Source organism: Gossypium arboreum, chromosome 3, assembly GCF_025698485.1.
Source record: "Gossypium arboreum isolate Shixiya-1 chromosome 3, ASM2569848v2, whole genome shotgun sequence".
Classification (NCBI taxonomy): Eukaryota; Viridiplantae; Streptophyta; class Magnoliopsida; order Malvales; family Malvaceae; genus Gossypium; species Gossypium arboreum.
In genome coordinates this window covers 7,140,226-7,152,348 of record NC_069072.1, presented here as the reverse complement: position 1 = coordinate 7,152,348, position 12,123 = coordinate 7,140,226, and the positions used below count along the sequence as shown (strand labels likewise).

Genomic DNA, 12,123 nt, shown 5'->3' with positions numbered 1-12,123 from the left:
ACCGCTTTGGCTCCAAGTACAAACATTTCACAATGGTCTGAATCCTTCGACTAAGTAAACGGTTGACGCAGCGGTGGGCGGAACCATCAACAATAAAACACCGAAAGATGCCTATGAGTTTATAGAGATGTCAGTGAATAACTATCAGTGACAAGTCATGAGGACAAAGCCAACGAAAATAGCTGGCGTTTAGAACGTCGATTCGGTCACCATGCTCTCTAATTAGATAGAACTCTTAAATAAAAAGATTGATGGTTTTCTTAACTCTTCACAGGTTCACCCAGTAATGCAGTGCGAAGCAAGTAGCGGTGTAACAAACCATTCGAAATACCAATCTTATGGCCACAGTATGGATAACAAGCAATTAAACTGCATGGGTAATAATCATCGACGTCAAAACAATCCATTTAGTAACACTTACAATGCAGGTTAGAGGAACCATCCCAATTTCTCGTGAGGCGGTCAAGGAAATCAAAGACCACAACATCCTCTGGACTACCAACAACCACCCTACTAAAAGGAAAAGAAGCCAAACCTTGAAGAGATGCTCTCAAAGTTCACATCAGTGTCAGAAACTCGTTTTCTGAACACTGAGACAGCACTTAAGAATCAACAAGCGTCGATCCAGGAACTCGAAACTCAGATAAGCTAGCTTTCTGAACTAATCTCCGAACGACCGTAAGGTAGTTTGCCAAGTAATACCGAACCTAACCCAAGGGAACAACTCAACGCAATTAATATTCAAGATGACGAAGGAGTTGTTGAGCCTGAACCAGAACCGAGGCAAGAAATTGTGGTAAGCAAAGGTCAATGTGAGGTAGATTAAAATACAAACAAACCAATAACTGTCGAATATAAACCTCATGTGCCATACCCCAACGCGACAAGGAAAGACCTACTTTGCAGAAAATGAGTCTGAAAGAAGCACAAGAGTCGTTCTCAAGCAATAGTAGAGGACCTGTTCATGAAGATCGAAGATTACAAATTGAAGAACTCGATGAATGGCAGATGCACAATCCAAGAACACCCGACAAACCGAAACTACGCCAAAACGAGCCTAATACCTCTCCAAATCAACTTAAGGTTGGTGATAAGGTCTTATTAGATACCGCAGATCCCTACATTGTCACTACCACACTGAATGAGGAAATCATTTTTACGGTGCTCAGTATTTTTCCATTCAGTACGGTGGAGGTGAGTCATCCCAAGTTTGGCACTTTTAAGGTAAACAACACCCGATTAAAACCTTATTTTGATGAGATTGATAGCAAGAATGAGGAGTATAAACTCCTCAAACCACCATGACCATTCACTGGAGAGGTAAGTCGAGCTTAGACTATAAATAAGCGCTTCTCGGGAGACAACTCGAGCACTAACAATATTAATTTCTTTAAATTTTGGTATTTAACTCCTAATTTATTAATAGAAATCTTGAATACAGGTGTTTCCACATAGACACGGCCAAGCACACGGGCGTACTTAAGGCTATGTGAAAATAGGGCAAAAGATTTCCCCAACATGGGCTACGATTATACCCACGGTCGTGCGATATGGCCGTGGTCGAGCCAGCGAAAACAACACGGGCATGCAACACGCCCATGTGGAAGAACCGTGGTCGAAACTGCCAAAACAACACGAGCGTTCGACACACCCGTGTGAAACACCCGTGGTTGAACCTGTTAAATTAACACGAGCATAGGGCTTGCACACACGGGCGTGAGAGAAGTGAACAAAGCTAGACACGGTCGTGCGACATGGCCATGTGAACCCACACGCCCGAGGAACACGGGCGTCTACTAAGTGTCAGACGCGCCCAAATTTGAAATTCGCGAATCACACGGGCTGAAATTAGGGAACACGTGTATGTGCCCTGGCCGTGTGACCCAAAATCTATAAATAATCTGCACTATTCACTTTCTTCCCCATTCAAAAACCTTAACCCTAGCCGCTGCAACTCCACACGGCTTTCTTGCCATGCCCGTGCGCCGTCTCCAACTTCGTTTTTAACGCTCAATCCCTCTCATTAGCGTTTGTTTACTCCTTTCTTTTCTATTTTACTTATTACTAATGCTTATTGTTAGCATAATCTTTATTGCTTTCGAACTATTTATCATTTTGCTCGTTATTTTATCATTTAATTTGCATTCTTAGACTAGTTATCATACATTTTGTGTTAAATCGAGTTATTAGAGGAACCTCATGCCCATGACATTACTATGTTTATTCTCATGCTATTACCATGCCAATATCTATCATTTAATTTGCATTCTGAGGTTAGTTATCATACATTCCATGTTAACTCAAGGCTAGGAAAACCTCATACCCATTACATCTCTATTCTCACGCCCATTGTTATTATGGTTGAGTATGCTTTATATTAGTAGTCTTGGCTAAAATAAGTTAATTTAAATTCAGGATTTATTTCTTCAAACTGGTTTACCTATTATTATTATCCGGTTATATTGCAGGTACACAACGTCGTCTTCAAGAGGAAAGAAAACTGTCGTACCTGCTTCAAAGAAGAGGAAGGAAGTGTCCTCTTCCGCAGGTCTAACCTCAGAAATTCGTCACCTTTTCTACAGTTCCCCCGAGGGCCCCATGAAGAACTTTTTCAGATACTTCGGGCCCAACCTTTAATTGTGGGTCGCTACATTGATTGGGCTGCCGTAGAACAAGTTTAGATGGCTGATTCAATTCGAGCCCTCTTGACTACCGACCCTTGGGAGCTGTTCTTTGGGATCATCGAACCAATATACCTCGAGCTCACGATGGAACTATGCTCAACATTCCATCTCCAGACCGTAATGACGAACTACAATGATCCCGACACGGTGTAGTTTCGCCAAGGAGAGTTAGTCCGCCAGCTAAGCGTTTCAGAGTTTAGTGAGGCACTTGGCTTATATACGGAGGAGTTCAAGGAGGAGAATGAACTACATGCTCTCAGTCGGCACATACATTTCTCTCCCTCGAAGTGCTGGCACACTTTGTCCCCTAGCATGACCTCCTATAATCCTAGCTGCTCCAAGGCATCAGTTCTCCCACCATCCCTGAGGTACTTACACGCTATTTTAGCTCACACGATTACAGGGAGGCGAAGGAGCACTGGTATCGTCAACACCCATGACGTCTACTTCTTCTGGTGCATGTCGCAAGGGCACGTCATCGACCTTGCCTATTTTATTGCCCTTGCAATTCAACACCAGACGGAGCGACATCGGAAGGGGGTCATCTCCATTGGCCCCTACGTGACCCGACTGGCGAGACACTTCGGTCTCCTCAACACCCCGGCCCAAGAATCATCCCTCACCCTCATCGGCCAGATGTCTCCACAAGGCATCTCGAGCATGCTTAGCATAAGGATGATCGAGAGGCGCCGAGGAACCTACCCTCCCCAATATCGTCTCACTCAATCTATCGAGGAGGAGGCCTACAAGGACATTCCTGATGATGTCCCCCCACAGCACGAGGACCAACCAACTCAGCCACCACCACCCTCTTGTCTAGTTCATGCGGTGGCTTCATATGCTGAAATATCTGAACGCCTCACCCGATTCAAGCAGCAGTGTTATCAACGATTTGACAACATTGATGCTACTCTACAACAGATTTGTCAACACCTCTAGATCTCATCGCCAGTCCTACCTCGCGAACCATCTAGCGATGAAGATGTTTAAAAATATTTATTTATTATTCTATGTTTTTAATTTTATTAAAACTATCTTTTATTTTTATTTTATTTTTTAGCGAATTATAGAATTTTATTTTATTTTTAATTATCAATTTTGGTTTTTCTTTATGTGTAATTATTCTTCCTAATATTTCCTAAAAAGTTCCTGATTTTATCACAGTTATATAGAGCTCTTAAGCTCATCATCGCATAGGAACTAAAACTCCACCGGGAAAGGTTCTCCACGACTGCCATGTCCTGCTCGCCCATGACCATAGCTACCACTAGAGATAATATATTTTTGGCGCAGGACTTATGGACTAATGAACCTTTACGACCGCCGGAGTATCCTCCTCTACTCTCAAACCGATCACTCTCCAAAACTCTAGTTCGAGGAATTCATCATACAGGAAGTTTCACTTCTCCCCCATCCTATTTTTATGTTATAATATCTATCTTTGTACATTGAGGGCAATGTACATCTTAAGTGTGTGGGGGGGTATTTATTTATTATCAAAAAAATCCCTGAATGACTGCCTTGTTCTCTTAAAAAGCTCTCATATCATATTTAGGATAAATTTTGATTGATTTATGATTTTGATTAATATATCTTGAATTGAAACATAGGCAATTTATGGATTGATTGTTTAAACTTTAAGACATTAGAGAATCAAGTAAGATGATTTGATTTTTAAGAATTCAAATATTAGGCTATTTCCCAAAGTCTAGGTATTACTTTGAATTGGAATTCACAAGTTTTTAACATAAAAAAATCCATAATTTTTGTGAGATTTTTTAGCCTTTTGAGCATCTGTTAATTCTTTCATGCTCATTTTTATTATTGCTTTGAGTGCGTCAATATTGAACTGTTATTCTAGAACTTGCTTGATTATGCATATCGAGACCACACCATTTGATTTGATATGTCAAAATGATTAAGGCACTTAGGATTAACCCACTCATGCCATGAAAAGCCTACCTCCACGATGAACCCCTAGTGAACCCCCTTGAGCCTAACAAGCCGTTTCTTATATTACCCTTAATATTAACCCTTAACCCATTATTGTCGAAATCCCCTAAATTAATCTCTATTTTGTCGAGATTTAAGTTGAATAAATTGTTTAGCTATGTATTGTTCTTAATAGTTAGTCTTTATTATTTAACTTGTTCTTAAAAAAAACAACTATTTATACATATCTGTAATTTCATATTCTGAGAAGAAGCTCTGCTGTACGCAAGTAATGATTAACTCTTTTTCTAGTTAGGTAATTTTTCAATTCAATCTCGATTCTAACCCTTTCTTTTAGCTTGTGACCACACCTTCTAACCAAGCCTCATTACAACCCTCTAAAGACCTTTTGATTGATGTATTATGTTAAATTATAGTGGTGGAGATTTGATTTTCATTCAAGCCTATGGTAATGACTTTTCATTATTGACTATTGAGTACTTCATTTATTATCTTTAAACACCTCGAGTGATTTGAGTGAATTTGTAGTGAGGATGTGAAAATCTGTGATATTCTGAATCAAAGGTAATTACTTAGATGAGGAGAGGCGCCTATGTTTTCGGAATAAAATGCTCAACTTGGAATGTTTGAAACTTTTATGTTCTTTTAGTTAAATTCTCAATGTATGATTACTTATGGATTAATGTGAGATATTATCGATAGAAATTATAAGTTAAGAAGAATTTACTTTGATTATGAGTTGAGAATTTAGCTTGAGGATACGCAAATGCTTAAGTGTGGGGGTATTTGATAAACCATAAATTATACATATTTTTACCCCATGTTTAATGCATTTTAGGGATGATTTCTCATTAGAATTGGTGAATTCGATGCTCCTAATGCTTTAATTTCATGTTTTATACTTAGGAGAGCATATGAGAGCGAAAGGAACGAGAAACGGGCCAAAAACGAAGAAAATGGGCCAAAGTACGAAATTAACACGGCCTGGACCTCCTCACACGGGTAGACCACATAGCCGTGTCAATTTGGTAGGCTCGAGCACGGCCTGAAGTAATCAAACACGGGTATGTGCCACGAGCGTTTCCCTGCTGAGCCCAAGTTGAGACTAATTCGGAAAAGGCCAATTTTGAGGGTTTTTACGCACTCCAAAGCTTATAAATACACCCTAGAGGAGGAAGAAAAAGGAAACAGAGAATAGGGGGTAAGGAATTACTCCAAGAAAGCCGATTGATCCATCTCATAAGTCGGATTCTTCATCAAGACTGAAGATCTCTCCTTAATTTCCCTTCAGGAGTTTTGGGTTTTCTTTATGTTTTGTATTCTTTATTCTTCTGAGATGTTTTATTATTTAGTTATGAACTAAATCCCCTAAATACCTAAGGGGAATGAAACCTAAGATGAATCTTGTCATTATTTTTTGAATCGTATGATAAATATTTAACTTGTTCTTAATTATGTGTTCTTAATTCTTGTTTTGATATCCTAGGATACTGATTCAAGACATGCTCTTATTCAGAGAAGGAATAGACCCTGTCTAAGAGTACATTTGTCATAATTAAGCGGATCATTTAGCCAACTTCTTAAAACTATGCGATACATTTAAAATTAATGGCGCTTCTGATGATGCCATACGTCTTCGGTTGTTTCCTTTTTCATTAAGGAACAAAGCTAAATAGTGGTTGAACTCGTTACCACGAGGGTCAATTATTACTTGGGAACAAATGACCGAAAAAATTTTACTATAATATTTTCCGTTGGCTAAAACGACTAAATTACGTAATGATATCTTTTTTTTTGTGCAGATGGATTTAGAAACCCTCTACGATGCATGGGAAAGATACAAGGACTTACTGAGAAGGTGACCTCACCATGGGTTACCGCTTTGGCTCCAAGTTCAAACATTCCATAATGGTCTGAATTCTTCGACTCGGTAAATGGTTGACGCAGCGGCGGGCAGAACCATCAATAATAAACCACCTGAAGATGCCTATAAGTTTATTGAGGAGATGTCACTGAATAACTATCAGTGGCAAGTCATGAGGACAAAGCCAACGAAAACAACTGACGTTTATAACGTCGATTCGGTCACCATGCTCTCTAATTAGATAGAACTCTTAAATAAAAAGATTGATGGTTTTCTTAATTCTTCACAGGTTCACCCAGTAATGCAGTGCGAAGCAAGTAGCGGTGGAACAAACCATTCGGAATACCAACCTTATGGCCACAGCATGGATAACGAGCAATTAAACTATATGGGTAATAATTCTCGACCTCAAAACAATCCATATAGCAACACTTACAATACAGATTGGAGGAACCATCCCAATTTCGTGTGGGGCAGTCAAGGAAATCAAAGACCACAACATCCTCCGGGTTACCAACAACCACCCTACCAACAGGAAAATAAGCCAAACCTTGAAGAGATGCTCTCAAAGTTCATATCAGTGTCAAAAACTCATTTTTAGAACACCGAGACAGCACTTAAGAATCAACAAGCGTCGATCCAAGGACTCGAAACTCAAATAGGCCAGCTTTCCAAACTAATCTCCGAATGACCACAAGGTAGTTTGCCAAGTAATATCGAACCTAACCCAAGGGAACAACTCAACGCAATTAATATTCAAGATGACGAAGAAGTCATTGAGCCTGAACTAGAACCGAGGCAAGAAACTGTGGTAAGCAAAGGTCAAGGTGAGGTAGATTAAAATACAAACAAACCAATAACTGTCGAATATAAACCTCGTGTGCCATACCCCAACGCGACAAGGAAAGACTGCTCAGATGAACAATTTGGTAAATTCCTTAAACTCTTAAAAAAATTACATATTAACTTACCGTTTATTGAAGCTCTATCGCAGATGCCAAACGTAATGAAAATTTTAAAGAAGCTTTTAGCAAATAAGCGGAAGTTAGACGAAGCATTGCATGTGGAGCTGGACGCAGTTTGCTCGGCCATTCTCCAAAATAAACTACCCAACAAACTAAAAGACCCAGGGAGTTTTACTATTCCTTACTTAATTGGTAGTTTAGATGTTAATCATTCATTAGCTGATCTAGGGGCTAGTATCAACGTCATGCCTTACAAAATGTTTAAGCAACTAGGTCTTTGGAAACCCAAACAAACTAGGATGAGCATTCAATTAGCAGATAAAACTATAAGATTCCTTAGAGGTATTATTGAAGATGTGCTAGTGAAAATCGATAAATTTATATTTCCCGTTGACTTTATTGTTCTAGACAGAGAAGAGGATAGCAACACTCCCTTAATTCTAGGAATGCCCTTTTTAGCAACTGCTAAAACCATCATTGATGTTGGCATAGGTGAACTCACACTCCGGGTGGGAAATGAAATAATCACCCTTCAAGCTCGCAATTCTGGCAACACATCAGGAATTGAAGGTGATCATTTAAACCATTTTGCTAAACCTAACAATATGGTGTAACCTATTTTGTAGAAAATGAGTCTGAAGGAAGCACGCGAGTCGTTCTCAAGCAATAGTAGAGGACCTGTTCATGAAGATCGAAGATTACAAATTGAGGAACTTAATAAACGGCGGATGCACAAACCAAGAACACCAGATAAACCAAAACTACGCCAAAATGAGCCCGATACCTCTCCAAATCAACTTAAGGTTGGTTATAAAGTCTTATTAGATGCCGCAGATTCCCACATTGTCACTACCATACTGACTGAGAAAATCCCTCTTATGGTACTCAGTATTTTTCCATTCGGTACGGTGTAGGTGAGTCATCCCAAGTTCGGCACTTTTAAGGTAAATAACACCCAATTAAAACCTTATTTTGATGAGATTGATAGCAGTAATAAGGACTATAAACTCCTCAAACCATCATAACCATTCATTGGAGAGGTAAGTCGAGCTTAGACTATAAATAAGCGCTTCTCGGGAGGCAACCCGAGCATTAACAATATTAATTTCTTTAAATTTTGGTATTTAACTCCTAACTTATTAATAGAAATTTTGAATACAGGTGTTTCCACAGAGACACGGCCAAGCACACGGGCGTGCTGAAGGCCGTGTGAAAACAGGGCAAAAGATTTCCCCAACACGAGCTACGATTAAACGCCACGGTCGTGTGGAAGAACTATGGTCGAAGGAACCCTGAGTTTTCAAAAACATCACCTACCCGGGCTACCTTGGCCAATCTGCCTTTGGGCCTCTGGAATTGGGTCTGTTTTAGGTTCTTAGTAACTGGATCGAGTTTCAATTGGGTTAGAAATTTGTATTTAGGGCTAGGATCGAGCCTTAGTCTTATTTGTGAAGTGGGTTTTAGAATTTGGGCTTCAATTTATAGTTGGGTTTGTATTTATGGACTGTAAACAATTTTAATTTTTATTTCTGGTTTATAATTTATATTTTGATTTTTATATTTGGTTTATTCCTTTATTGTAAATAGATCTAAAAGCCCGGGCGAAATGGGCTTTTTACAGTAAGTTTTCTAGAAGGTATATATTGTGAATTCTACAACGCTTAAACGACAAGTTGATCTTCTATCCTTGTGGCAAGACCCGAGCATGTTTATGAGGTATTATCTGAAAGAGTTCTCAACAGTGTACCCGTTTAATGATTCCACCATAGTGATCCGCAATTTTAAGGAACTTTATATATTTGGAATATTAGTGGTGCAAGTGTCCACCAAACTTGGAATTTCCTAGGTTCTGTATTGAAGTCATCTGAGATTCTATTATTTGAATTAAAGCATTGTATTCTTCTAAGCAAATACGTTTCTTTGGACTAATTTGAAGATATGATGTAGTTGGTGTGCTGATAATCGCTGGGTATTGCTAATGTAACGGCCCGCTTTTAGTGAAATTGGAACAGTGATTTTGGAACCACAAATTCGAGTCAGAAAGAAAATTTATTTTAATATTATTGCATGGTCTATATTATGATTGTAACATCCTGATTTTGGGCTTAGTCGGAACAGTGGTTTCGAGACCACAAATCCGATGAGGAAAATTTCATTTTTATTATATTTTTATGGTCTACAATTTCATGAAACGATTTTTTGAAAATTTCGTTCGAAAATTTCGACGTTTTGGCACTCAATTTAGTTAAAAAGGACTAAATTGTAAAAAGTTCAGAAGTTGAGTTCTACATGTTAGAGGTATTAAATTGTTATGAAATTTTAAATAGGAGGTCCTTAAATGATAATTAAACCATTTTATAACTTGTTGGACAAAAATAGCCCTGATTGGGTAAAATTTCAAAGAATAGTAAAAAGGGCATTTTGGTCATTTAGGGGTAAAATGAATTAAAAGACAAATTTTAAATTCCAAATGTATCCCTTTCTTCTTGCTACAGCAGAATGTACCAAGAGCATCCATGGTTAGGGTTTGTCAAAGCTTCCAAGCTTAATAGTAAGTGATTCCGAGCTCCGTTTTTAATGTTCTATGTAGTTTTGAAATCCCAGTAACATGATCTGCTCATTTCTACCATTATTTTGAGCTAGGATTTATGTTTAAAAAATTACCCATGAATGATATGCATGTATTTTTATGTTTAATGGTAGAATATGAAGCTTGAAATTGTGTTAAACAACTGTTGCTAAGCGATTTTACATGAAAACGAGTAAAACGGTATAATCAATAAAAATACATGATGTTCATAAGTACATGTTAGAGCGAGAATTTGATGTTTCCATAGAAGGGAAAAATGATCAGCATGTCATAAAACATAAGAAAATAGGAAGAATTTTAATTTCCGAACCTTGGGGCAAAAGTGAAAATATGCAAAAGTTTAGGGGTCAAAATGTAAATTTGTAAAAATATGATTTTTAGACCCATATGAATATTGTGACTAATTAGTAGGCTAAATGTGACATTATAGATCAAGAAAATCGAGATTTGGGCTTAAATCGGGAAAATACAAGGTTATGGACTAGAATGGTAAATTGTCATTTCTGGATCCGAGGTAAATTTGTAGGTAAATAATTTATCGATTCTCTTTATTTTATTATATTTTTTTTATCATATGAAATGTGTCTGCCTATAGAATGATTATTTGTTGTAAATTGCAAATTGAAAAAGGACTATGAATAAATTGTGGAAAGTGAGGAATTTCCTAGTTAAGCCTTCGGAATAGAAGCGATACAAATGATCTATTTTGAGGTCATGTGTGTAGTACTAAGTGCAGGCTACTACGTGTACCGGATTATTGGTCGCATGTGTAGTACTAAGTGCAGGCTACTATGCGTACCCGATAACTTCGATCACGTATGTAGTACTAAGTGCAGGCTACTACGTGTATCAGATGGTTAGGTCACGTGTGCAGTACTAAGTGCAGGCTATTACGTGTACCGGATAATTGGTCGCATGTGTAGTACTAACTACAGGCTACTATGCGTACCAGATAGCTTTGGCTACAAGTGTGAAAATATGTGCAGGCAACTGAGTATCAGTTATTATTCCGAAGAGTTCAACGGGAAAATCGATTAAGTAAAAATACATGTGAACATGATTATATGATGAATAAGTGCAGGTATATGTTTAAGAAAATTTTGAGCAATATGCTCGATATTTGAGTGAACTTCGATAAGACAAAATGGATTAAGTGAAATTATGTAAGAGTGAATTTTAGTAGTAAAACAGTATTGGACAACAGCAATTGTGTGACTTTGAAAATTCACAAAAAAACGTGTAAGTTGAATTAAATTTAAAATAAATTATGTAATTAAAGATTAATTAGTCTATTTTCATATAAAAGAAACAGGGGGAACAAAAAAGTTGTATTTATGTGATATTCCAATTTTTGTGAGGCAGTGTCAGAACGAATTCGAGATCCCCTGTTCTGACTTGGAAAAATTTTTAAAAATTGTAGAAAAATAATTATGGGTTATAATTTATATTCCTAGAATATTTTATGAGTATACTTTTAATAGAAACAAACAGGAACATTATCTGAGTCTCGTACTATGAGATAAATAAATTTTAGTGAAGAAAGGTCGAAGCTGTCAAACAGCAAAACAGGGGAGATTTTGAATAATAAACTGTACTTATTGGCTGGACCAAAAATTCAAGAGAACTTTATGGTGGAAAGATATATGAGTTTATTTTCTGGGAAAATTTATATATCTTAATTTGGAGTTTCGTAACTCCAGAAATAAATGGTTTAGTGACTGTGACTCAAGAAAGCAGCTTAACCAGAACATGTGTAAATGTACAATTGGGTTAGTTTTACTATGGAAAGCATGTTAGTAAATTGCTTATTATTATTTTATGTGAGCTTACTAAGCGTAAACCTCCTTTCTATTTCTTTTAGTGTTGTCAGGTTAGCTTAGGGTTGGAGATCATCGGAGGCAGCATCACACTATCAAGCCAATGCATTGACAATATAAACACATATGCTAGAATCATCAAGTGAGTGGCATGTATAGGGACCTAGTTTTATAACATGTGTTATTATAATTTGGCCAAATATATTGGTCTTTAGTGAGCTAATGATTCTGACTTATAAATCTAGTTATT

General features: G+C 37.6%; 1 non-coding gene across 1 annotated transcript; it reads right to left on the bottom strand.

Moving 5' to 3' along the window:
- Positions 1–6,406: 6,406 nt before the first annotated feature.
- LOC128291182 (small nucleolar RNA R71) lies at positions 6,407–6,513 on the bottom strand. The gene has a single exon (XR_008280958.1). It is a non-coding gene; the product is annotated as a small nucleolar RNA R71 (small nucleolar RNA).
- Positions 6,514–12,123: the final 5,610 nt, after the last annotated feature.